The sequence below is a fragment of the Canis lupus genome, chromosome 4, assembly GCF_011100685.1.
Source record: "Canis lupus familiaris isolate Mischka breed German Shepherd chromosome 4, alternate assembly UU_Cfam_GSD_1.0, whole genome shotgun sequence".
Taxonomy (NCBI): domain Eukaryota; kingdom Metazoa; phylum Chordata; class Mammalia; order Carnivora; family Canidae; genus Canis; species Canis lupus.
In genome coordinates this window covers 33,905,651-33,927,461 of record NC_049225.1, presented here as the reverse complement: position 1 = coordinate 33,927,461, position 21,811 = coordinate 33,905,651, and the positions used below count along the sequence as shown (strand labels likewise).

At 44.0% G+C, this 21,811-nt stretch overlaps 1 long non-coding RNA gene across 1 annotated transcript; it reads right to left on the bottom strand.

Moving 5' to 3' along the window:
• Nucleotides 1–1,554: 1,554 nt before the first annotated feature.
• LOC102152514 lies at nt 1,555–11,332 on the bottom strand. Its single transcript, XR_005358080.1, has 3 exons — nt 11,204–11,332; nt 2,296–2,473; nt 1,555–1,756 (listed from the first exon to the last, which is right to left on the bottom strand). It is a non-coding gene; the product is annotated as an uncharacterized LOC102152514 (long non-coding RNA).
• Nucleotides 11,333–21,811: the final 10,479 nt, after the last annotated feature.

The following is a 21,811-nucleotide window of genomic DNA, read 5'->3' as shown; positions in this document are numbered from 1 at the left end:
AGTAGCCCCTCCCCATCTCATAGCCTATCCCCCCTCCCCTCCCCTCCCCATCCCTCTACTCCTCTTCCTTATCCTCACATCTGCTTTCTATAGAAAACTCACCCCCCATCCAATTCCATCATATCCCTGCACCTGAAGTGATTTGACTCCTTCTCTGTCTACATAGAGACAGATACTCCACACTCCTGTTCCACCCAGAATTTTCTCTGCCTCAATGTCTAAAACTTGGGAACTGATTCTTGCCCTTTCATCAGGGCACCATGTAAGGAAACAAGTAGCATCTTTATGTCTGGGGATGGGGGAAAGCCTGAATGATCCCTGCCCTCTGGGGCCCATCTTTCCAGCGGACTCCTGGGACGTTCAGAAGCCAGAGAAGGATGCATATGTCATCCTTCGGCATCATTACAGTCCTCAGAACAGCCCTGGATGATGAAGAACGAAGTAGAGGATCCATATTGGTAGAGAGTAACACTGAGGATCCTTTGTCTTATCTTATTTTGAAGAGAAATGCACTCTGTGCCTTTACTATCTTCCTAAGCAGAGAACCATTCCAAACATCAATAATCACAGTTCACATAAAGCACAAAAATTCTATTTCCACCAGGCAAAAGTCAGACGTGAAAGGGAGAGTACGAGTGAGAAAAAAATGAGGCAGGCAGCTTGAAATAAGGAGAAATGATAAACAGCCTTGAAGACTTCTGGCTGAAAATGATGGCTGAGAGCAGCTTCGTGTGCAGCGTCCTCCAACCTCTCACTGAAATAGAGATCAGAACTCGGGGAAGACGTGGAAACACAACACGGTAAACAAAGCCATGTGGACCAGTGCTAGGCCGAAGAGAATGGTCTCTAATGTTGCTGGAGATAAAGTGGACCTGGGAAGATCCTAAGGTGCTCATCAAAGGAAAACCCCACTTTCATGTTAGAAAAGAGAGGCCACCTTCAAAACCCTAGGAAGGAAATGAGCACCTTCTCTACTGTTTGTTGTTCCATTCAGAGACCTGAGTGCAACCGGAAAACTGGGAAACAAACCAAGTCTTTCCACAGAAAATGGTGCTCTGTAAAGTAGGCTGAGCACAGATCCAATTTCCCTTCACCCCGCCAGGTGTTTTTAACACAGAGGCAAAAAATGCAAATTTGCAAGAAAACATTGAAGGAAACTGTAGCTACAAGACAGTGACGTTGCCAGTGTAATCTGGGAAATGTGGTACCCAAAGTGTTGTAAATAAAAATTGGGATTCAAAAGACACTATAATCAAAGCCTGCTGAAATCCTCGGCCTCATTGCCTCACCGTGCAAGGGACTGGGGGTGTGAGAAAGAAAGGGATCCCGGCGGTAGGAAAAGGAAATAGCTTGTAAAAATATTGACATAATCGCCCCAACCTCATTCCAGCTGTTGATGGAAGATGAGGATTTAGCGCCCCCCTCGACAACCCCGTGCAACCCACTCAGCCAGCTAGTGGACCCTTCTGTTCTAACCAAGCTGGCTGCCATGAGATGTCATGTGAAAAATACTCAGAGGATAATGAATTATATGGAAATGCTTTAATTCTCAGGCTTCGCTCCCACCTATCTCTTGTCAGCCTCTGCTCCTGGGAAGGTAACACTTGTCGGTTATGATATCCATCTCTGCAGCATGAGTGTCCCTCTGGCAGACCCTCTCCTATTCCTGGCATAGTGGAATGTGGGGGATTCGGCTCTGACTCGCGCCAGCTATGATGTGGGCTTTGGGGAACCGAGGGGCGTGGAACTGTACAACCTAGTAATGAGAAGAAGCATGAGAATAGCCATGCTCCACCGGCCCAGGCCCGCAGCTGAGGCCCCCGTTAGCTCAGAGTCAGTGCATGACTGCTCTGGCCTTAACCCCAACAGAAGTCGTGCCAAATTCTGTATGCAGTGAGGAAGAAGGGTTAAAATGGCCTGAAAATCAACAAGACTGTTGTAATATAAGGGCCATTATTTTTTAAAGGGCCTCACTGTTGAGATCCTGATTAAGTTCTATAACCCTGTCCCAGCAGCAGCCCTGAGGGAGATTGTACACGAGGAGCAATGATCATGTTAGCAAGTCATGAGACAGAAACCAAGCTCTCCCCGAGTCTAGGGGTAGGTGTCAGCTCCACAGCCAGGACAAGACCAGACGGCACCCGTGCAGAAATCATGTGGCACGCAGCAGGGATGAAGGGCCTAAGATCCTGCAGAAACCGAATGGCTCTTAAGGAGAATGACTTTCCACCAGGAAGCTGGACAGGATCCTTGAGAGGAAAAGAGCAGGGAATTTATGGAATGCTCCTTACTTACCACAGTATTTAGCGTTGGCCTAAGTCTTCATACTTCCTCCCCAAATGGTAGACCCACAGGAGTGAATTGCAGTGACTTTCTTCTGCAAACTCATGAGAGGAGCTCCAGCGCCCAGGCTCCTTGGAAGCAGGAATCCGTTTTGATCTTTTGGTCCAGAATCACAAAACCCCATCTCTGTCTGGTTGGATAGGTAAGAAAGTAGGGATGCAGGGATGTAGAAGGGGCCCACCTCGGGAGAGCTGTGCTTGGAACCCCAGCCTCAGTCGCCTCTGCTGCTCTATCCCTGTGCTTGAGAGCCTCCTATTTCAATGCCTGGTCACAGGAGTTCTATAACTGTCACCGGTGTCATGGAGGATAATCTGAGGTAATGGCTCTCAATCCCCATTGAATATTAGAATCACCTGGAGAGCCGTAAAAAAAAAAAAAAAAAAAAAAAATCTCCAAACCAACTAAATCAGAATCTCTGTGGTAGGGACCCAGGTATCGTATTCCCATAAAGCTCCTAATGTGCAGCTGCTAGCTTTGAGGCACACTCTCCCGGGGCTCACCTCTCCTGCTCCACCTCCTCTGGGCCTCTCGCCTGTGCCATACTAATCTTTCTTAAGGCCACTCTTATCTAACAAAATGTCCATAAGAAGAAGCTTTTGCATTTGGGGTTCTAAGTGCTAGTTAACCTGCAGTCCCATCTTACTATCTCATTATTACTTCGCGATAACTGTCCCACATTATTGTTCCATGTTATTTTTCTAGGTTAACGCAGTCCATTCTATAATTCTATGCCATTATGAACTTAGCCAAAAAGTGGAGTCTGAATGAAAGATACACACACACATATACACACACACTGCATAGCCGTTCACTCTATTTTGCTCAATTTTCTTGGGAGAACAACTGAACCAAGAGTTACTAGTAAAATGTGGAAGTAAAGAAAGTTGGGCAATCTGAGAAAATTGGAGATATGACAAAATTAATTAGGAATGTGTAGGTTGCAATTTACCAATCTGTCAAAAATTCCTTAAAGAATGATTTAAACTGTAGTTAATGGGATCTATAACTACATACTAGAAAGCTTGTTTTTTTTTTTTTTTCTTTTAAATGCCTTAATCTGTTGAGTGCTACAGTCTCCCTTGCAGTGTTTTTTCCCCTCAGGAACATTCAAATCACTTATAGGGAAAAACCAATAAATCTCAGATTTATTTCAGTTTGCTCTCCCTACGCGTCCAGGTCTGTCGGGAGATGTGCTCGGCAGCATCATGACCCCTGAAGCCATCCACATCCTAATCCCTGGACCCTGTGAATATGTCCCCTTAAATGGCAGAGGGACTTTGTAGTTGTGATTAAGGTAAAAACCTTGAGATGGGGAGATTACCTCGGATTATCCAGGCGGGCCAAATCTCAAGTCGTGAGCACTTGAAAGTGGAAGAGGAGGGAGAAAGAAGGGGGAGTCAGACAGTTGCAATGTGAGAGGGACGTGATGCATTCTGAGACAGAGGAACTGGGCCACAAGCCCAAGAAGGCAGTGGCTTCTAGAGGCTGAGAATGGTCTGCCATTTCCAGCCAGCAGGAACCAGGGCCTGGATCCCACAAGAGCAAAGCACATACTTAATTCTGCCAACAACCTGGATAAGAAAGAAAATGGATCCTTCCCTGGCGCCTCCAGAAACTAACTCCTTCCTGTCAACACCTCTACTCCAGCCCAGTGAGAACTGTGTTAGGCTTCCAACCTGCAGAACTGTAAGACGCTAACTGTTTGTGTTGTATGAGCAGCTAAATTTGGGGCAGTGTTACAACAGCAGTAGAAAACTACCACAAAAGGAAGCGCGAGGGTGGTTTGCAGTTGGGCAGAAGCACCAACTGGAATGTCACCAAAGTTGACATTGAATCTGATAAATTAACTTTTTAGATTTACAACTTATACTACATTTCCTTCTCCCACCTTCTCCATTTCTTACCTTTGAGGATGTAGAATGTTTTTATTGGTTACAAAAAAATACATTTCTTAAACTCTTACCAAAGCCAGGTCGAAGAAGTTATCATCAACTAACACTGCTGATTGGGTGATAAAACATCCCAATCTCTACCTTCAGCCTTATTCCTGTTCCCTGAAACATACTAATAAGGGCAAATGGGCAGGTCTGTGCCTGCACAGTGGCCCAGTCACTTAGGAGAGAGAGTCTGTGCCTATATACCTGGGGAACTGCACACGGTATCCCTCAGAGGTTGGAGTCAATATCATTAAAGCACGCCCTTGAAACTGAAGGAAGAGGAAAAGACCAATATTTGTTTTTTTTTTAAGACTTTATTTTTATTTATTCATGAGAAATACAGAGAGAGGGGTAGAGACACAGGCAGAGGGAGAAACAGGATCCCTGTGGGGAGGCCGATGTGGGACTGGATCCTGGGACCCCGGTGTCATGCCCTGACCCAAAGGCAGAGACGGTCAACCAGTGAGCCACCTGGGTGCCCCCAATATTTATTTATTGATTACCACACTTGTTCTACAAAGGTACAGGTACTATGCTAAGTATCTTACGTACATCATCCTATTTAATTTTGTAGTAATAAGAAAAAAAAACAGGAGTGTTGTGTCCATTCTGCTACAAAGCAACTGAGGCTCAGGAAGATCCAGTAACTTTCCAAAAGTCACACGTAAGATTTGTATCTTTCCAAAGTGGTCGAGGGGAAACTAATTTTGCCTTAGACTAACATCAAATCTTCTCCCTTGTTGATGCAAAGATAGTGCTATGTTTGTTGTAATAGTTACTGTTTGGGTTATTAATTTCCCTTTCTCATCAGCGCTTGGTTGTGGTAGTAATGACATCAGAAGATGAGCCCTCGAGGGGTTGGAAGGGACTTCCACTAACACCAGACTGTGAGGACGCGGAACCAAGACTGGAGTCCTGGCATCAGGATAAAGCTTATAGTTAGCAGTTTGGCTGATTGCTGAAGGTCATTCTAGGGACACTGGCCCAAGACTTTTAAAGTTGGATCAAGCTGTACCCAACACCTTTTCCAGGTTTTAACATATTTCTGTTTAGAAGAAGAAAACTTGATGTTTTTTTTTTTTTTCCTTTAAGTGCTTGATTGCCATAGGTCAGGTGCCATGCCCAGTATGGAATAAGGAGGAATTTTTGTTTTGTTATGTGTCAAATAAGTTAGGAATATGGGATTACAGGGAATCTGGGTCTATCACAGCAGGTTGTTTGGTGGAGATGGCCTTTGGGGGGTGGATTACGATGCTACCATTGTAATGTACCCCCTGAAGGGTAGCCAGAAATCTCTATTCTGAATTTATGGACACAAACACCGAACTGGGGTATAATGTTACCTGCCTGGGCAGACAACCAGCCACTGGCATCCCTTCAAGTTTACCACTACCGCTAAGTGAACACTACTCTACCCTGACACCTATACCACAGTAGGCCATGGAGGAGGCTAGGTACCTTACATCTATTATTCTTCATTCTCACAGTAATCTCATTAGGGAGCCAATGTCCCCATTTTCCAGAAGAAGAAACTGAAATTAAGAAAGGAAAGGTTTGTTCCCAAAGTCAACAAACCAACAAATGCCAAGGCAGAGTTCTGATCCTAGTCAGTCTGAGCCAAGACCACATAGTCTCCAGTCTTCCACAAGACCAGGCCCCTGTGAATCTGACCAGTGGGAACTTCTCTCCCTGCCCCTCTCAGCTGTGGCAGTGCTGACAGATCCAACAGCTTTTGCCTACATATGCCCTCTGCCTTCGGGACCCCCGCCAAGATTCAGCCATCATGTGAAGTCTTGTTTGAAATTATCAGGGAGTCACGATGTCCTAAATCTCCCCTTCCACCAGATGGAAAAAAAAAAAAAAAGAAAGTTATGTCCTTGAAATTTCTACAGGGAGCTATGGAGAGAAAAGCAAAAGGACCAACCCATTAGGTGATTATAGCAGTCATTGTGTCAACCAAGCTTAATTGATGGAAGCGTCAGACTGAGTTGATGCAAACTTTAACACCGTAATCTCACCCTTCCCAGGATGTGCTGCAGGTGTTTGCCTTCTTTGAATACAAGGGAGATGTTATATGACTGCATAAAACATGCAGCATTCTGTTCCCAGAACCCAGAGTTCTCTCTGCCAAATACTAAGATCCTGCTAATTGATACACTGTGGTTTTTGGCCAGCCAGTGTCTTATTTCCATAATGTCAGTTGGTGGTTTAGTACATTTTATTTTTTTATGGTTTGCTTGCACTGTTCTCTCTGGGTATAGAGCCAATTCATCCACCAGAGCGTTCAGTGTGAATTGTTGGCCACTGAGCAGTGGCACCGCAGCCTCTGTGTAGATTTCAGATGGAGAGAGGCCAATTATTTTGTGGTATTAATTTGCATTATATTTTCCTTTACTGTTTCAAAAGAGAGAGAGAGAGAGAGGCAATCTATAGGAATACGTCTGCTTTGAACCTGTGAGAAAACTCCTAAGCAACAATCCTTTAGCAGAAGAACGGGGGAGGGAGCTGCATTGTGGGTAAGAGAATGGAGTACTCTAGAAAGTCAGGTAGCTCAGTGAGGCTAATAGGTTATGTTGGACTCCAGAAAATTGGGAGATTCTTGGGGTAGATGCATTTGTTCATCTTAATATGATATCTCTTAGCAATATTTCTATTTCTAGAAGTTCGTTGTCCATGGACAGGCACAAAGTGAGCCTATGTTTAGTCACTGTGCGTTGATGATCTTGCAGGTCTGGAGATTATTCTTCACATTTCCCAGATAAGATACCCAAGTCGTTCCTTTCTGAAGGACACAGGGTAACCAAACACCGGAACCATTGCCCCTGCTGAGTTAACATGTATAAAATGTTATCCTGAGTATGACAAGATTGAGGGAATTCATGGAAGTTCCAGTCCTCTCAAAAATTAGCGTCTATCACCAAGGCAATCAACACGATGATCTAAGCTCTGGGTGTACAAATGCATCTATATTATCAACATGATTCAGCAGGAAAAGCCATAGCCAATGAAATTGCCACTTTTGGTTTAAATTGAGCATAATTTGCAGTGTGTTCAGTTTTTTGTATGATAACCTTGGCTTGTCCTAACAGTTTAGAAAATAAATCTTCATTATACTTTCTGAAGATCAGACACCCATCTGTCAGTTCATTACAGTGGTTGTAGAGAAAACATTTGGAAGGGACGATTTAACAAAATGTAATTCTTGGCTAGAGGGAACTCCCCAACTGCAGAGAAACAGAATGCATTGCATCTTGGAAAACACAGACGTTGGAAGGAACTCAGAACATTGCTAGAAAGGAAAGCAACCTGGAAAAGCCTTCTTACACTCAGAATAGCACTGCTAAGTCAGTATATACTGAAGAAGAGTGGACAGCTGCCAAACACAGACGGACAATGGCTAGAGATGTAGGCAGGACATTCAGAGATGTGTTGACAGTGATTCTCAATTCGTATGTGGCAGCTGAAAAAGAATAAATTATGCTGGGTATTGGAAAATAACAGCCGGAGTTGGAGGGAGAATGGAGGGTCTGTCTTTTCCCAGAACTGAAATTGTTGAAGGCAGGCAGGGACCTTGGCTTGGGGTCTCCTGTACTCAGAATGAGAAGAAATCATTCTAGTAGACATATACGGCTTTTGCCACTGCCCTCCCCCTCGCAGTACTATTCTCTCTCTAAAGAGCACCCAGTATTTTCTTGCATAAAGTCACCCTTACCCTGGAGTTTGAATATATATATTGGGTTGTTCTGATCTCACATCAGGTCCAAGGAGGGCATGGCATCTGTATAACTATGATCTCAAAGTCAGAGGTGGAGGAGTTTGTAAACCATCGTCAGGCAATGATCATGGAAAGACCCTGAGTAAATGACTAGAAACTCCCTAGATTCTGTGAAAGGAAAGAGGAGACTCCTCGAGTGCTGGGATAGCAGGAATTCGAGGTCTTGATATGATGTTTGGATCACTGCTTGCCGAGTAACAGAATTCTTGCCCTGCATCACAGTAGAAGTTTCTTCTGGGACTGAAGTGACTGGGTGAGTAAAAGGCACGTGGTCCTCTGACTAGTGAACATCTCCTCCATCGGGGTTGCTAAGACTTCGGGCCTGTCTGTGAGGAACATGGAACCTCACCCACACACTCACACCTGTTCTTATCTGTATGTGTGATTTTTGTCCTGCTCACTCCATGCTTTGGAGGTAAAGCAAAGTCTACTTGAACTGAGCCCGAGTTGACATTTCTGCCAGTCCTTGAACCCAAGCCAAAGGTTGTGGTTAACCCTCGCACACCCTGACCATGACATGTTAGAACCGATCAGAGCTGACCTGTGTCTGCATGTACATGGGCATCAGTGACAGCAATCTGGCCAACCTTGAGGCCATCCACAACTTTGTGGAAATCTTAAATGAGTATCTCCACAATGTCACCTTCTACGAAGTTCACACAGTCCTGGATGAGATGTCCCCAGCTGGCGAGATCTGAGAGACCAGCCAGATGTAGGTGGTGACACAGTCGCTCAGGCTGCCATCTCTCCATTGAGGGCAGGAGACTCCCTCCTGGACCCTAGCCTGCCCCAGACTCCCCTGCTTCCTTCTTTCTAGGCCTGGGGCCAACCCCCAGAAGCCCCCTCCCTCAGCTGCCCAGGAGGCAAGAATCCAGCTGAATACAGGCCACAAGGCAGGAGACTGCACCAAACCACCCCTGGACTAACCGGCTGTGGGTGGAGACCACCTTGTGTGTACCGAGCAACCAGACCATTGTCATGTGATGCTGTCCACGGAGCCTTGAGAAAATCTGATGTCCTCACCAAAAAAAAAAAAAAAAAGAGGAAGAAGAAGAAGAAGAGTAGTTTTGGATGTTGAGTGAAGTAAGTGAAAGAGAAAGAAAGATCCATATTTCCATCATTCTTGTAGCTGTATCATGACCACACTAAAACTCCTGGGAGGAATCCTGCTGCCATATTATGAGATCCTGCCAAAGAATGAAAAATAAAGAAAAGCAGAATGGAGATGGTAGGAGATCAGACCCTGATGACAATGTTTGATCCTTTGCCTAAACTTAGCCATTTGAAGGCTCTTCACTTAAATTAAAATTTACCTTTTGCTTAAGTTAGTTTGGGTTCATATTCTTTTAATTCTCAACCAAAAAAAAAATCCTAATTTATTGTGATATGTGGACGGTATCTTGGAGGATTTTCTTGAAGATCCCAGGGATTAAAATTTCCAACAGCATCAGTTAGGTCCCTTCTGTTTCTCATCTCTAAAACCATCCCTCAGCCATTCTGCGACGCTAGAGCTGGGAGTCTAAAAACTACACTTCCCAGGATCCCTTGCCTACTATCTTCCTCGTAGCTTTGGCTAAGGGGAGGCAGTGGTAGGAGATTATAAGGGAGTTGGAGGGAAGAAGAGAGTCTTCCCGCTTTCGCCACTTTCAGTGGTGCCATTAGCAGCTGTGCCGCTCCCTCTTGGTGGCTGGAACGGGGTGCCCCACCGGAAGTCTGCGACCCCCTGAGCAGCTCAAGTACCAGTGTTGCAGGGACCCCTCTCCAAGCTCCTAGGACAGTTGTGGTGTCATCACTATTTCTCTCTTGTGTCCCTAGGCCTAGACTTGTGAGATGAAGTTATGCTTCTCTATTAAGCCACCAGGTATTATTAGTGGGGGAGCATGGGGTCCAGTATTACCGTGGTGACAGATAATGGTTACAACCTCATAACCAATTTAAGCCTCCTTTGTAAAATCTGGGTTTTTTTTCCTTTCAGACACTGACTAATACACCAACTACCTCTGCCAAAGTAAGGGACACAAGGAATAACTTAACAGGGAAGCCATGTTATAGGTACATGGTTCTCCAGGGGAGAGGCCAGCTCCGGTCCTTGTGACTAGTCCCCAACTGCTTCTGTCTTCATGACTAGTCCCCAGCTTGGTAATTCCCCGGGGTTACTACCCCTAACTGAGCCCTCCCCAACATGGTTGCCTCTGAGTGAAGGCATGCTTAGTCATAGTTAAGCATTTATTTACTCCACCCCTACTCCCAGTGAATGGAAATACTTTGCTTTCCTTATCCTCCCAAACGTAGAATAAGGAATTGTGCAGAGTACGGCTGGTGATGTTGAGCGAATTCCAACTGAACCTGCTATTCTAGTCGTTCACTGTGGCACACCAACCTACTGTAAACTCAGCGGGATAAGACCATGAACTTTTTACTCTGCTCTCGAGTCTGCGGGTGAGGTCTTCGGATGAGGAAAAACAGTCTCGGCTCCATAATGTCTGGGGCCCTGCTGGGAAGACTTGAAAGGGTGGGATTGATTGAAACATCCAGGATGGTATCATCTGAAGACTTCTTCACTCATAGGTCTGGAAGGTTGGCTCAAACAGAGCACCTACCTGTGACCTTTCCATCATAGCCGCCTAAGAGTAGCTGAAGTCATTACATGGTGGCTTAGGGCCACAAGAGTGAATGATCTAGAAAATGAAGCAGGAGCTTCATGGCCATCGTGACCTAGCCTCAGAAGTCACTCAGAAGGTCTTCTATCATAGCTTCTTGGTTGAAGCATTCGGAAGCCCACCCAGATTCAAGGCAGGGGACGTAAACCCATTGCCATGGGAAGACTCTCAAAGAATAAGCAGTATTATTCTTAAAACCGCCTGTCTTAAAACCACCCACCATTCTCTTGGGAAACAGTATGCAAATAAATGTATCCCTTCTTTCTTAAATGTCATTTTTTGTTGCACCATCAGTATTGTGCAGACTTTGCACTAGCTGTGGCTCCAGAGGGCACTAGGATAACCTAAGAAGGATAAAGAACTGTTTGCTTCCCAAACTCTTGGGTAGTTTCATTGATCATGCAGGACCCTCTGTAAATACAGCTGCAGGCAGTGGGACATTTCAACCCTAGATGTAAAACACCATTTTTACAAATGATGATACTTACGGTGCATTTCCACATTGCATCCTCTTTTAAAATATCTTCCAAGTTTAACGCCTCACATCCTCCAAATGATGCACATCCCACAATACAGAGCAGGGTCATCAGTAGACAAGGTGGGTGGAGGGAGCCAAGACAAGCAAGCCTTACCATTGGTTAAGAGACATTGGTCCTAGGGAGTCTTGTGACATCATAATAACCTACCAGGAACCACTGATAACCTGCAGAAGTCACCCATTAGTTCTAGAAAAAAATCCACAGGCAGATTTCCTATGCATCTGGAGATTCCTGCTGAAGGCATCACTCAGATTTGGATATGGCCTTCACAATGTCCAGCAGCCACACATTAGAGATTTTGATAAAAGAGTAAACTTATATGAACCCCACACATTAAATAAAGGGATGGGAAGGAATCCCAGCACTATCTAGCTCTGTTTGCATCACAAATGGACCCTCTAAGTGTGCTCTAAAATAAGAGGCTGTGGATTATCGCCATATGGCACCACCAATAGATAACAAACTGTGGGCTGTTCAAAGCCTGTCCACAGGGACAATGGGGTGAGCATAAAGGCCAACGCAGTTTGGAATATCTGCTGACTTCAGACTTGTTCTTATTAAAGACTCCTCCTAATGCCATTACTGATCCCAAGCCTAATTAAATATCCTCTCTTTAAGCCCTTCTGACATGTCCTTTATGGAATTTTGATTATCTTTTGATCTTCCTTTTACTTCTAAAATCTGGTTATTCTCCAATCACAGTCATGACCACTGCCTAAATATTGTGATCAAAATTCAAGCTTCCCCAAGGTTTTGTAGCATATATGCAATTACGAGTTGATCACAAGCTACCAAAAATTTCAAGAGCACAATTAAAAGCTTTATCTGAGCCTGCTGCCCCCCAGCCCCCTGATCTGTTGCAATGAATGCCCTTAATCTTGCTCTTTTCTTCACACCTTCCCTTCCTCTCCCTTCTCAGATCCCCTCTGGACCATGTCTGGAGGAGGCTAGACAGCACCAGAACTGGATGGAGAACAGCTGGAGTCCAACATATCTCAGCCAGAAATGCTCAGGAAGCATTTGGAGGTGGGTTGGCAGAGCCAGACATGGCGGAGAAGGAAAAAAAAAATAAAAACTAAAACAGAAGAGCTCTGTTCTAGGATAATGTTTTGTTTATCATGTTTTTCCTCCAAGGAGTGCAAATACCTTGCCCAAAAGAACATACTGCCATTCCTGATAAATTGCCAGAAATACTCTCTGCAAGACTCAGAAAGCAAGGTCTCTATTTGTTTCTACGGAAACCTCAGCTTGACATGAGGTACCTCATACTAGAGCAATCCACAGACACTAACAAGACCTGACTCATGAATTAGGAGAGAGTGGGGGAAAAAGAGAAAGTCTTGTTAGAACTACAAAGAGAAAAAAGAAATATAACTCTTTGTTCCTAGGCCCTAAAAAGGCACATTGCCTGGCACATGGCAAGTACGGAGTTCCAGGTCATGGACTGAATAATCTCTCTTCCTCACCTTCGTACTAACACATCCATCATGTCTGCGGAAGCACTCACCCCTCCCTAGAATCCTGTCACCTCCCTCCATCCTTCCCCAGAGAGACACCCCACCCCCCTGACACCGTGAAGGACACTCCTACCTCCAATAGAACACCTACCAGGAAGCAAGAGGCTTGGTGAATCCTCCTTTCTTTCTTTCTTTCTTTCTTTCTTTCTTTCTTTCTTTCTTTCTTTCTTTCTTTCTTTCTTTTCTTCTTTCTTTCTTTTTAATAAATTTATTTTTTATTGGTGTTCAATTTACCAACATACAGAATAACACCCAGTGCTGATCCCGTCAAGTGCCCCCCTCAGTGCCCGTCACCCACTCACCCCCATCTCCCACCCTCCTCCCCTTCCACCACCCCTAGTTCGTTTCCCAGAGTTAGGAGTCTTTATGTTCTGTCTCCCTTTCTGATATTTCCCACACATTTCTTCTCCCTTCCCTTATATTCCCTTTCACTATTATTTATATTCCCCAAATGAATGAGAACATACACTGTTTGTCCATCTCCGATTGACTTACTTCACTCAGCATAATACCCTCCAGTTCCATCCACGTTGAAGCAAATGGTGGGTATTTGTCATTTCTAATGGCTGAGGAATATTCCATTGTGTGCATAGACCACATCTTCTTTATCCATTCATCTTTCGATGGACACCGAGGCTCCTTCCACAGTTAGGCTATTGTGGCCATTGCTGCTATAAACATCGGGGTGCAGGTGTCCCGGCATTTCATTGCATCTGAATCTTTGGGGTAAATCCCCAACAGTGCAATTGCTGGGTCGTAGGGCAGGTCTATTTTTAACTCTTTGAGGAACCTCCACACAGTTTTCCAGAGTGGCTGCACCAGTTCACATTCCCACCAACAGGTAAGAGGGTTCCCTTTTCTCCGCATCCTCTCCAACATTTGTGGTTTCCTGCCTTGTTAATTTTCCCCATTCTCACTGGTGTGAGGTGGTATCTCATTGTGGTTTTGATTTGTATTTCCCTGATGGCAAGTGATGCAGAGCATGTTCTCATATGCATGTTGGCCATATCTATGTCTTCCTCTGTGAGATTTCTGTTCATGTCTTTTGCCCATTTCATGATTGGATTATTTGTTTCTTTGGTGTTGAGTTTAAAAAGTTCTTTTAGATCTTGGAAACTAGCCCTTTATCTGATACGTCATTTGCAAATATCTTCTCCCATTCTATAGGTTGTCTTTTAGTTTTGTTGACTGTATCCTTTGCTGTGCAAAAGCTTCAACTAATATTCGATAAAGGAGGAAAGACTATCCATTGGAAGAAAGACATTCTCTTCAATAAATGGTGCTGGGAAAATTGGACATCCACATGCAGAAAAATGAAACTAGACCACTCTCTTTCACCATACATAAAGATAAACTCAAAATGGATGAAAGATCTAAATGTGAAACAAGATTCCATCAAAATCCTAGAGGAGAACACAGGCAACACCCTTTTTGAACTTGGCCACAGTAACTTCTTGCAAGATACATCCACGAAGGCAAAAGAAACAAAAGCAAAAATGAACTACTGGGACTTCATCAAGATGAATCCTCCTTTATAGAAGCTTCAGGAGAGTCCGCAGGAGCAAACCTTGCTGCTGCCCTTTGTGCAGGCACTTTCTCCATCACTTCTACCTCTACAGCTACTGCCTCCCTCTTCCTGTGACACCCACCTCTGTGCAAGCTCCGTGTTGCCTTCCTTGAGGTTTCATTGTCAGGAATGGTCCTCATCGTGTCCCTCTGCCCTGGGTCACTCTGTTCCAGGAGCTCAGACACCTCCAGCACTAGCAACATGACTTCTCCCCATCCTCAGTGGGTGCAGCTACCTGCTTCAGAACCAGCCTCACACTAACCCTGAGTGTGCATCCACCCACTATCCTTAAGCAAGAGAATTTGTTCCAACACAAGCTGGACCATTGTCCCTCCTCACCTCTCTGAGGTTACTTTAACTCCTGCCCCATGCCTAGACTAATTCCCCACATTAAAGACTAGTCCCTATTGACACTGCACCAATTACCTTTCAGTACAGTGAAGAGGCATCGGAGTCCACCTATGATGAGAAGAACACTCCTTGCAAAGAAACACAATGATAGAGCACTCAGGACAAAGGCTCAGTGTACAAACTTGGAGAACTGAAGAACTCTGAACATTGGGTTTGACCAGGCTGGGTAGGGAGGGTTGGTGAAAAGAGATTTTGAAGCAAAAATTGAATGCCAGCCTCCCCCTTTATTGTAAAGTCCTGGGAATATCAAAATGAGCTTCCTCCAGGGCTTTAAACAGTGCTTCTCAAAACTTAATGTGCATCTGAATTACTTGAAGAGCTTGTTGAAACACAGATTATTGGCCCTTTACCCCCAGGGTTTCTGATTGAATTTATCTAGGGTGAGGGTGGAAAATTTACATTTTTAACAAGTTTCCACAGGATGCTGTTGGCCCCAGGACCACAGTCTAAGCACCATGAGTAGAGAGGCTTGGCTTTTGAGGAAAAGGCCTTGCTCTTTGGATAAAGGAGAGTCTGTAGGTTAAGAGGATGGGAAAGGAGTGTAGAGCCCTCCAGGAAAGAAATCAAGGTACCCTCAAACTCTTCTGGGGGAGAAAAAGACATCCATTTTTCCCAGCCTCTCCCATGGGTGAAAAGGAATAGGGTCGGGGAGTTGGCACAAAGGCCACCCCCCACTCTTCTTATCTCAGAAAGCATCCTAGAGATCCTGGGAACCTAGACATCAGTGTAAAGTCCTTGGATATCCCTAGTGCCCAAAGCAGAAATCATGATTTAACAGCTTCTCACAGAGGGCACAGTGCCCCCAGCCCAGCGAAATATATGGCTTATGTTGGTTCTAACAACCCTTGAGTGGAGGCTCAGATACTCTGTTTAGCATGAATCACTTTTTCACAACACAAAGCATCCTCTTTAATGCTGGGATTCCATTAGGCTGCTCCTTTTCTTCAGAGGGATGCCTCCTGGATGATCAGGACTACTAAAACGCAGATCCAAATATGGCCCATGCCCAAGTCCTCCTGTGCCTTTAAGGACACAGTACCTGACAACGTGTGTCTGTGGTGTGGTAGCCATGACAATGAACTTTGATGCTCGGGGAAATATTAGGCATAGTGAAAATAAGGCCCATGGTTTTATAGAATTTGAGTTGTGTTGCTAAGGGAATAATGATACAACACATAAAGTGCAAGATGCAGGATAATACTGAAAGTCCGGGTTCAACGAAGTAAAAATCAACTGATAAAAATGGAAACACCAACTTCTATGACCCATTTTCAAAGTATTAGAAGCTCAAATCACTCTCATGTGTTTTCTTTAAGTCTTTGAAAGATGACATGAGATGAGTCCAGTTTCCTGTGATGCTTTTTCACTAAGCACCTGCAAGATACTGGGCCAGATGCAAAGGCCATGCGGAAGAAAGCAGCTGGTCCCTGCCCTCAACCTACTCACTGTCTGCTACTCAGACAAGACTGTGCCCCTAGCCTCAAGATTGGTGGGTCAGAACGCAGGTGCTATCACTAAGAGTATGGGCTGTGGAATCTGAAACACCAGGTGTTAACTCTGAATCTATAGCTCCCTGGCTGTGTGACTGTGAATGATTTGATTGATGTCACTGAAACTCAATTTCCCCACCTTTCCCCACCTTTAAAATAGGGATAATAATTCTTCCCTAACAGGCTGTTAAAGAATCGATCAGAAAATGCTTGTGCAGCATCAAACACCAGACATGACACAGAGCAAGTGAATAAGAGGCATTTTCTTTCTTGGCTCCTGTCCTCCAGGCTGCCTGCCTACAGCTGACATCAAAAAGAAGGAAGCTGGCAGCTGCAAGCCCTAGTCCCCATCTACACCTACCCTGAAAACTTAATTGGGTAGAATAGTAAGGGGTTTAAAGGTTTCACTGTCAAGTCACGGTGGATGTCGACACCATTCTAATCTGCACCTGCTGAGACTTGTGCTCCTGTTTCCTCCTTGTTCAGCTGAGCCCCAGTCTTATCCCACTCAGCTCCCTATATCTGAGTCCCATCTGTTTTCTACTTGGTCACCCATGGCCTATGGAAGTACTGAAAGGCCTGGTTTTTCTGCCCCCCCCCTCCTTTTTACATCAGTTCTGCCTCTGTGGCCCCAGTAATGAGTTTTGATTCACTGATTCATGTGTGACTTCTCAATTAATTTGCCTCTTAATCTAATTGGACATATCCCCAGACATTGGGAACCATTTATTCTGTCTCAGCCTTAGAGTGAAACAAGACTGGAGAGTGCTCTTGGCTCTGGATCCAGATGAAAAAGTTCAGGTGACTGGGCATGTGGACAAGGTCTAGGTAGATCAGAGCTCTGTGGTCAGAGAATTATGCAACTTTCTTTGAGTCATGGCCCTCACCTTCACTCCAGGAAGCCTAATGCTTTCATTTGGAACCTGCCTTATCAGGCACGACTGGTCTATCCTGCCAAGGTCATCTTGAAAATCTGGGATATCTTGTATACCATATGCTTTAAGTTTTGATGGTAGACTTTGGTAGCACCAAAGTGCCCAGACTCCTCCAAAATGTGCACCGTCCCTAGAATGTGGCCTTAATAAGAAAGATTTGGTTATGTTGAGGTCAGTTGCCTGAAAAAGTAGAAGGGATCATCCTTTCTGGTCTCAGTTTAAATCTCTCCCACACACAGCCTGGAGGTCCTGGTCCAAAAAAGACTGGAGGTGGTCCTGGAAAAGTCTTTTCAAAACCATGTACCACTGAAAATATGATTTCTTTTTTTAAGAAAATTCTATAAAAGACCTATCAGCTATATAAAGATCCAAATGTCAAGGGGCAAGGTAGAAGCTAGGAAATCCATCAGCAGGTCATTGCAAAGTCCAGACAAAAGAGGATGGTAGAGAAGTCTAGGGGGCACTAGCGGAGGTAAGGTAAATCCATGGGAAATGTTGCTACATTGATGATGTAGCCAGCAAAATTTGCTGTTGAGTTGGATTTATTAGCAAGGAGATGAGTCCATGAGGAAGTCAAGGATTTGGGTTGAGGACATTAAAGAATGCAATTTTTTTTTTTTTTGAGATGAGGAAGTTTGAGGGAGAAGCATTTATGGAAGAAATTAGGAGCTAAGGTTTGATAATATTAATTAGGAGTTACATGTGAAGTATCCAAATAGAGATGTGCTACAGGTAGCTGGATACAACATTCAAATCTGGAGTCTGGGAGGGAGGTCAGAATTGAAGACACAGACACCTGAGCTGTCAGGCCGCAGAGACTGTTTCAAAGCATTGGATTAGATGAGATGACCTGGGCAGGAGAACACAGAGTAGCAAAGGGACCTAAGAGAACACATCTCTACTCACGACACTTCTAACAACAAATATCTGAGTTTTCCACACAAAGCGATTCTCTAACTCTCTGCACAGACCGAATGAATATCCTATAATTTAATATGCTTCTTACACTGACTACCTGGAGTTCATGCAAACCTCACAGATTAAAGTCTCAGTGCCACAAAACTGCCTCCCACTTCAGAGGCTAGTCACATGTATTGGGTACCCACACTTCTATCCAACTTGGCTACAAATTGAAGGTTCTAAGAACCCCCTCCTTAGATTCAATAATTTGCTATAATAGCTCACAGATGCTAGGAAAACACTTCACTTACATGTGCCAGTTTGTTATAAAGGATACAAATGAATAGTCAGATGAAAATGCAGATAGGGTGAGATCTAGAAGGGTTCCCAGCACGGGTGCTTCAGTCCCCGTGGAGTTGGGATATGCCACACCGCCAACACATGGATGCATTCATCAATTCAGAAGCTCTCCAAACTCAAGTTCAGGATATTTTTTTTTATGGAGGCATGATAGTTTATTAACTCAATCTCTAGCCCCCCTCCTCAGCTGGAGGATGGGGATGGGTTAAAAGTTTTAAGCTTCTAATCACGGCTTGGTGTTTCTGTGAGCCAGCTCCCATTCTCAAGCTACCCTGGAGCCCACACAGAGTCACCTCATTGGAATAGATACTCCTGTCACCCGGGAAACTCTAAGAGATTTAGAAGCTCTGTGTAAGATGTTCCTATCATATTTATCACTCAAGAAATTACAAGGGTTTTGGGAGCTCTGTATCCCCTGGGCAGAGACAAAAATATCTATAAATATATAAATATAAATATATGTCTCCTACTATGTCACAGAGTCAAATGACTGAGCTAAAGGGTATTCCAACATTTAGAGGCATAAAACCCAGAGTCCTAGTGTTCTAAAATTGGCACAAAAGGCTGAGGATCAAGGACAGATTAGGTATCAAAGCTCCATGAATCACAGCACAGACATGCCTCTGGATAATCAGACATGAGAATCCTACTGAAGTTCAAGACCAGATAATCTAACAAGAGTGTTTGTTTGGAGATGCTTAAGGCCACAAAATCATGTCTAGTTATTACTAGCGGTAAGAGGATACAGAATCACAAGGGTCTACACCAAGGTCTCTGAAGCTCCTTGGCCTCAGGATCCCATTGCACTCTTAAAACTTACTGAGATTTTGATCAGGAGGGTCCTAGCTATCAATGTTTAACATATTAGAAATTAAAACTAAAAACATAAGCATCAGAACAAGTGATGTCATCGCTTATGAAATTACCTCTGGAAAACTCCACTGTATACCTGTGAAAGAATAAATGTGAAAAAGGGTAGTAACATCTTAGTGTTGTCATAAAAATATGAAAATGTCTATGGCCCTGTGGACTCCATAAAAAGGTCTTAGGGAGCTTTGGGGATCCCCATACCACAAACCATTGATTTAAAATGGTAGAAATTGAGCAAGAAATATTTAAGAAATAGACCAGAAATAATGTGACTAATGAACTGTGAGGGTGGTAAGGGTAAGTCAGGGGTTTCACATGACATGCAGATTGGGCCTGGGGACTATCTGTAAAATGTGTTCTTTTAGACAGGGCAGTGGTTTCCAAACGTGTGCTGTGATCTTCTTAGAAGGTGGATAATTCAATCAAATAAGTGGCAACAACTACTTGTTTAAATGAAATATACTGGGCAGCCCAGTGGCTCAGCGGTTTAGCGCTGCCTGCAGCCCAGGATGTGATCCTGGAGATCTGAGATCGAGTCCCACGTCGGGCTCCCTGTGTGGAGCCTGCTTCTCCCTCTACCTGTGTCTCTGCTTTTCTCTCTCTCTCTCTCTCTGTGTCTATGAATAAATAAATAAAATCTTTAAAAAAATAAATGAAATATATTGAGTATAAAATGTCATTAATTGTTGTATACACGTGTGTACGTATGTATATGAATATAGACCTAAGTTGTGAAACATAGGAGTCAATTTTGAGAATTCTTGAGTTAGGGAGTACTGGAAGAAAGAGCCTCCTGACCAGGGTCCTTGCCTCTACTCTTGTCCTCTATTCCATAATGACTTTTCCAACTGCCAATCTAGACATGATAATCCTTTATATAAAGTTTTTCCATGGCCTCTCCCTCATCTAAGACAAAATCCAACCAGCCTAGCATGGATCAGAAGGTCCCAGGCAGTCTAAGTCCCACTATCTCTCAAGTGTTAACTCTTAACATTCTCCCACAAATGCCCTATTCTCAAGTAAAAATAAAACAAAAAACCAAGATGACAAACAACAAAAAAACATCTTTCAAATCCCAAAATATGTCCTGATTTCTCTGGGATCTGTACTGGACCACACCCTGTTATATGCCATCTGCTCAGCCTAGAACTTTCAACATTTAGAACCAACTCATGTTCCGGGATCCAACTCTCTCAGGTGTGGTGAAGCATGGCCAAATCCTCATCAAACTTTCCTCTCCCCAGGCACACAGGAAAGGCTTCCATGCTGTTATGCATCTAGGTGGAGCGTACGACCAGCTCTGGCCAACAGAACGTAGGTAGGAAGTGATGTGTGCCCCTTCCAGGCCAACTGCCCAAAATATTCTATGCCATCCTCCATGTTTTCCCTCTTCCTTCTTCAGACCACAGATGGAGAGAATCTCTGGGCCTTAGCAGAGGTCATACATGGTATAATGAGCACATCTCTAATCCCTAGATTTTACATGAGTCCAAAATAAACTTTAAACTTTTATGGTTTTGAAATATTAAGATTGGGGGCTGTGTGTTTTAGCTACCCTGACTAATATACTGCTTTGACCCTTTAACATTTACCAAACTCTCTTGTAATTTTCCAGGAATGAAATTGGGGGATAGGCATTCCTCTTAGTCCTAAACTCAGGTTACAGTCTACATTGATTCCATTCTCCTTGAATCTGTCCAGAATCAACAATAGGCCCAGACAGCTGAACAGGGAGCAACAGAAGCCTCTGTTCCTTCAGGGTTTAAGATGACAACGGAGGGAACTGTTCATTGTTGTATCATGCAAGGCACTCATCCTTGTTCATGGACTCATAGGGAACAGACATAGCTCATGCCAGGCCATATAATCCATGGTAAGAACTTGGAATTTGACACTGAATGAAATGGGGAGCCGTTCAGGATTTTTAGCACCAAAATGATATTATATGACTTAAAGTTGTACCCAGGCTGCTGTGTTGAGACTAGACTGTGTGGTGTGGGGAGGGTGAAGAAGGGAGACCATTATGGAGGCCGTTGGGCAACTCACAATGAGATTTCAATGGGGATTTGGTCCAAAGAGTTAGCAGTGCAGATGGTAAGAAGTGTCTGGATTTTAGATATATTTGGAAGGTGAAGGCAACTTGATTTTCTGTTGTGATTCACCTTGATGTCAAATCTTACTTCCTCTCTTTGTCTAGCCCCCTACCCAAATATAATACCTTCAGAATGTTCCCCAAACACTCCACCTGAACAAGTCCTCTCGTGCCTGCTTACTTTCCATCTTAAGTGCCTGAAATCACATTTTTTATATATTTTGTTTCTCTCTTAATTGCTCATGTCTCCAAATAAAATGTTCTTTTCTTTAAGACATGGGCTGATCTTTGTCTTCAAAGGACCCTAACTCGTAGTCGACACTCAAATATTTCTTAAATGTGTCAGTGAACTCATTCAATCAATCTTGTTGGGGCCACAACTCTTGCTCTTAACATACCAAGCAACATATGCCTC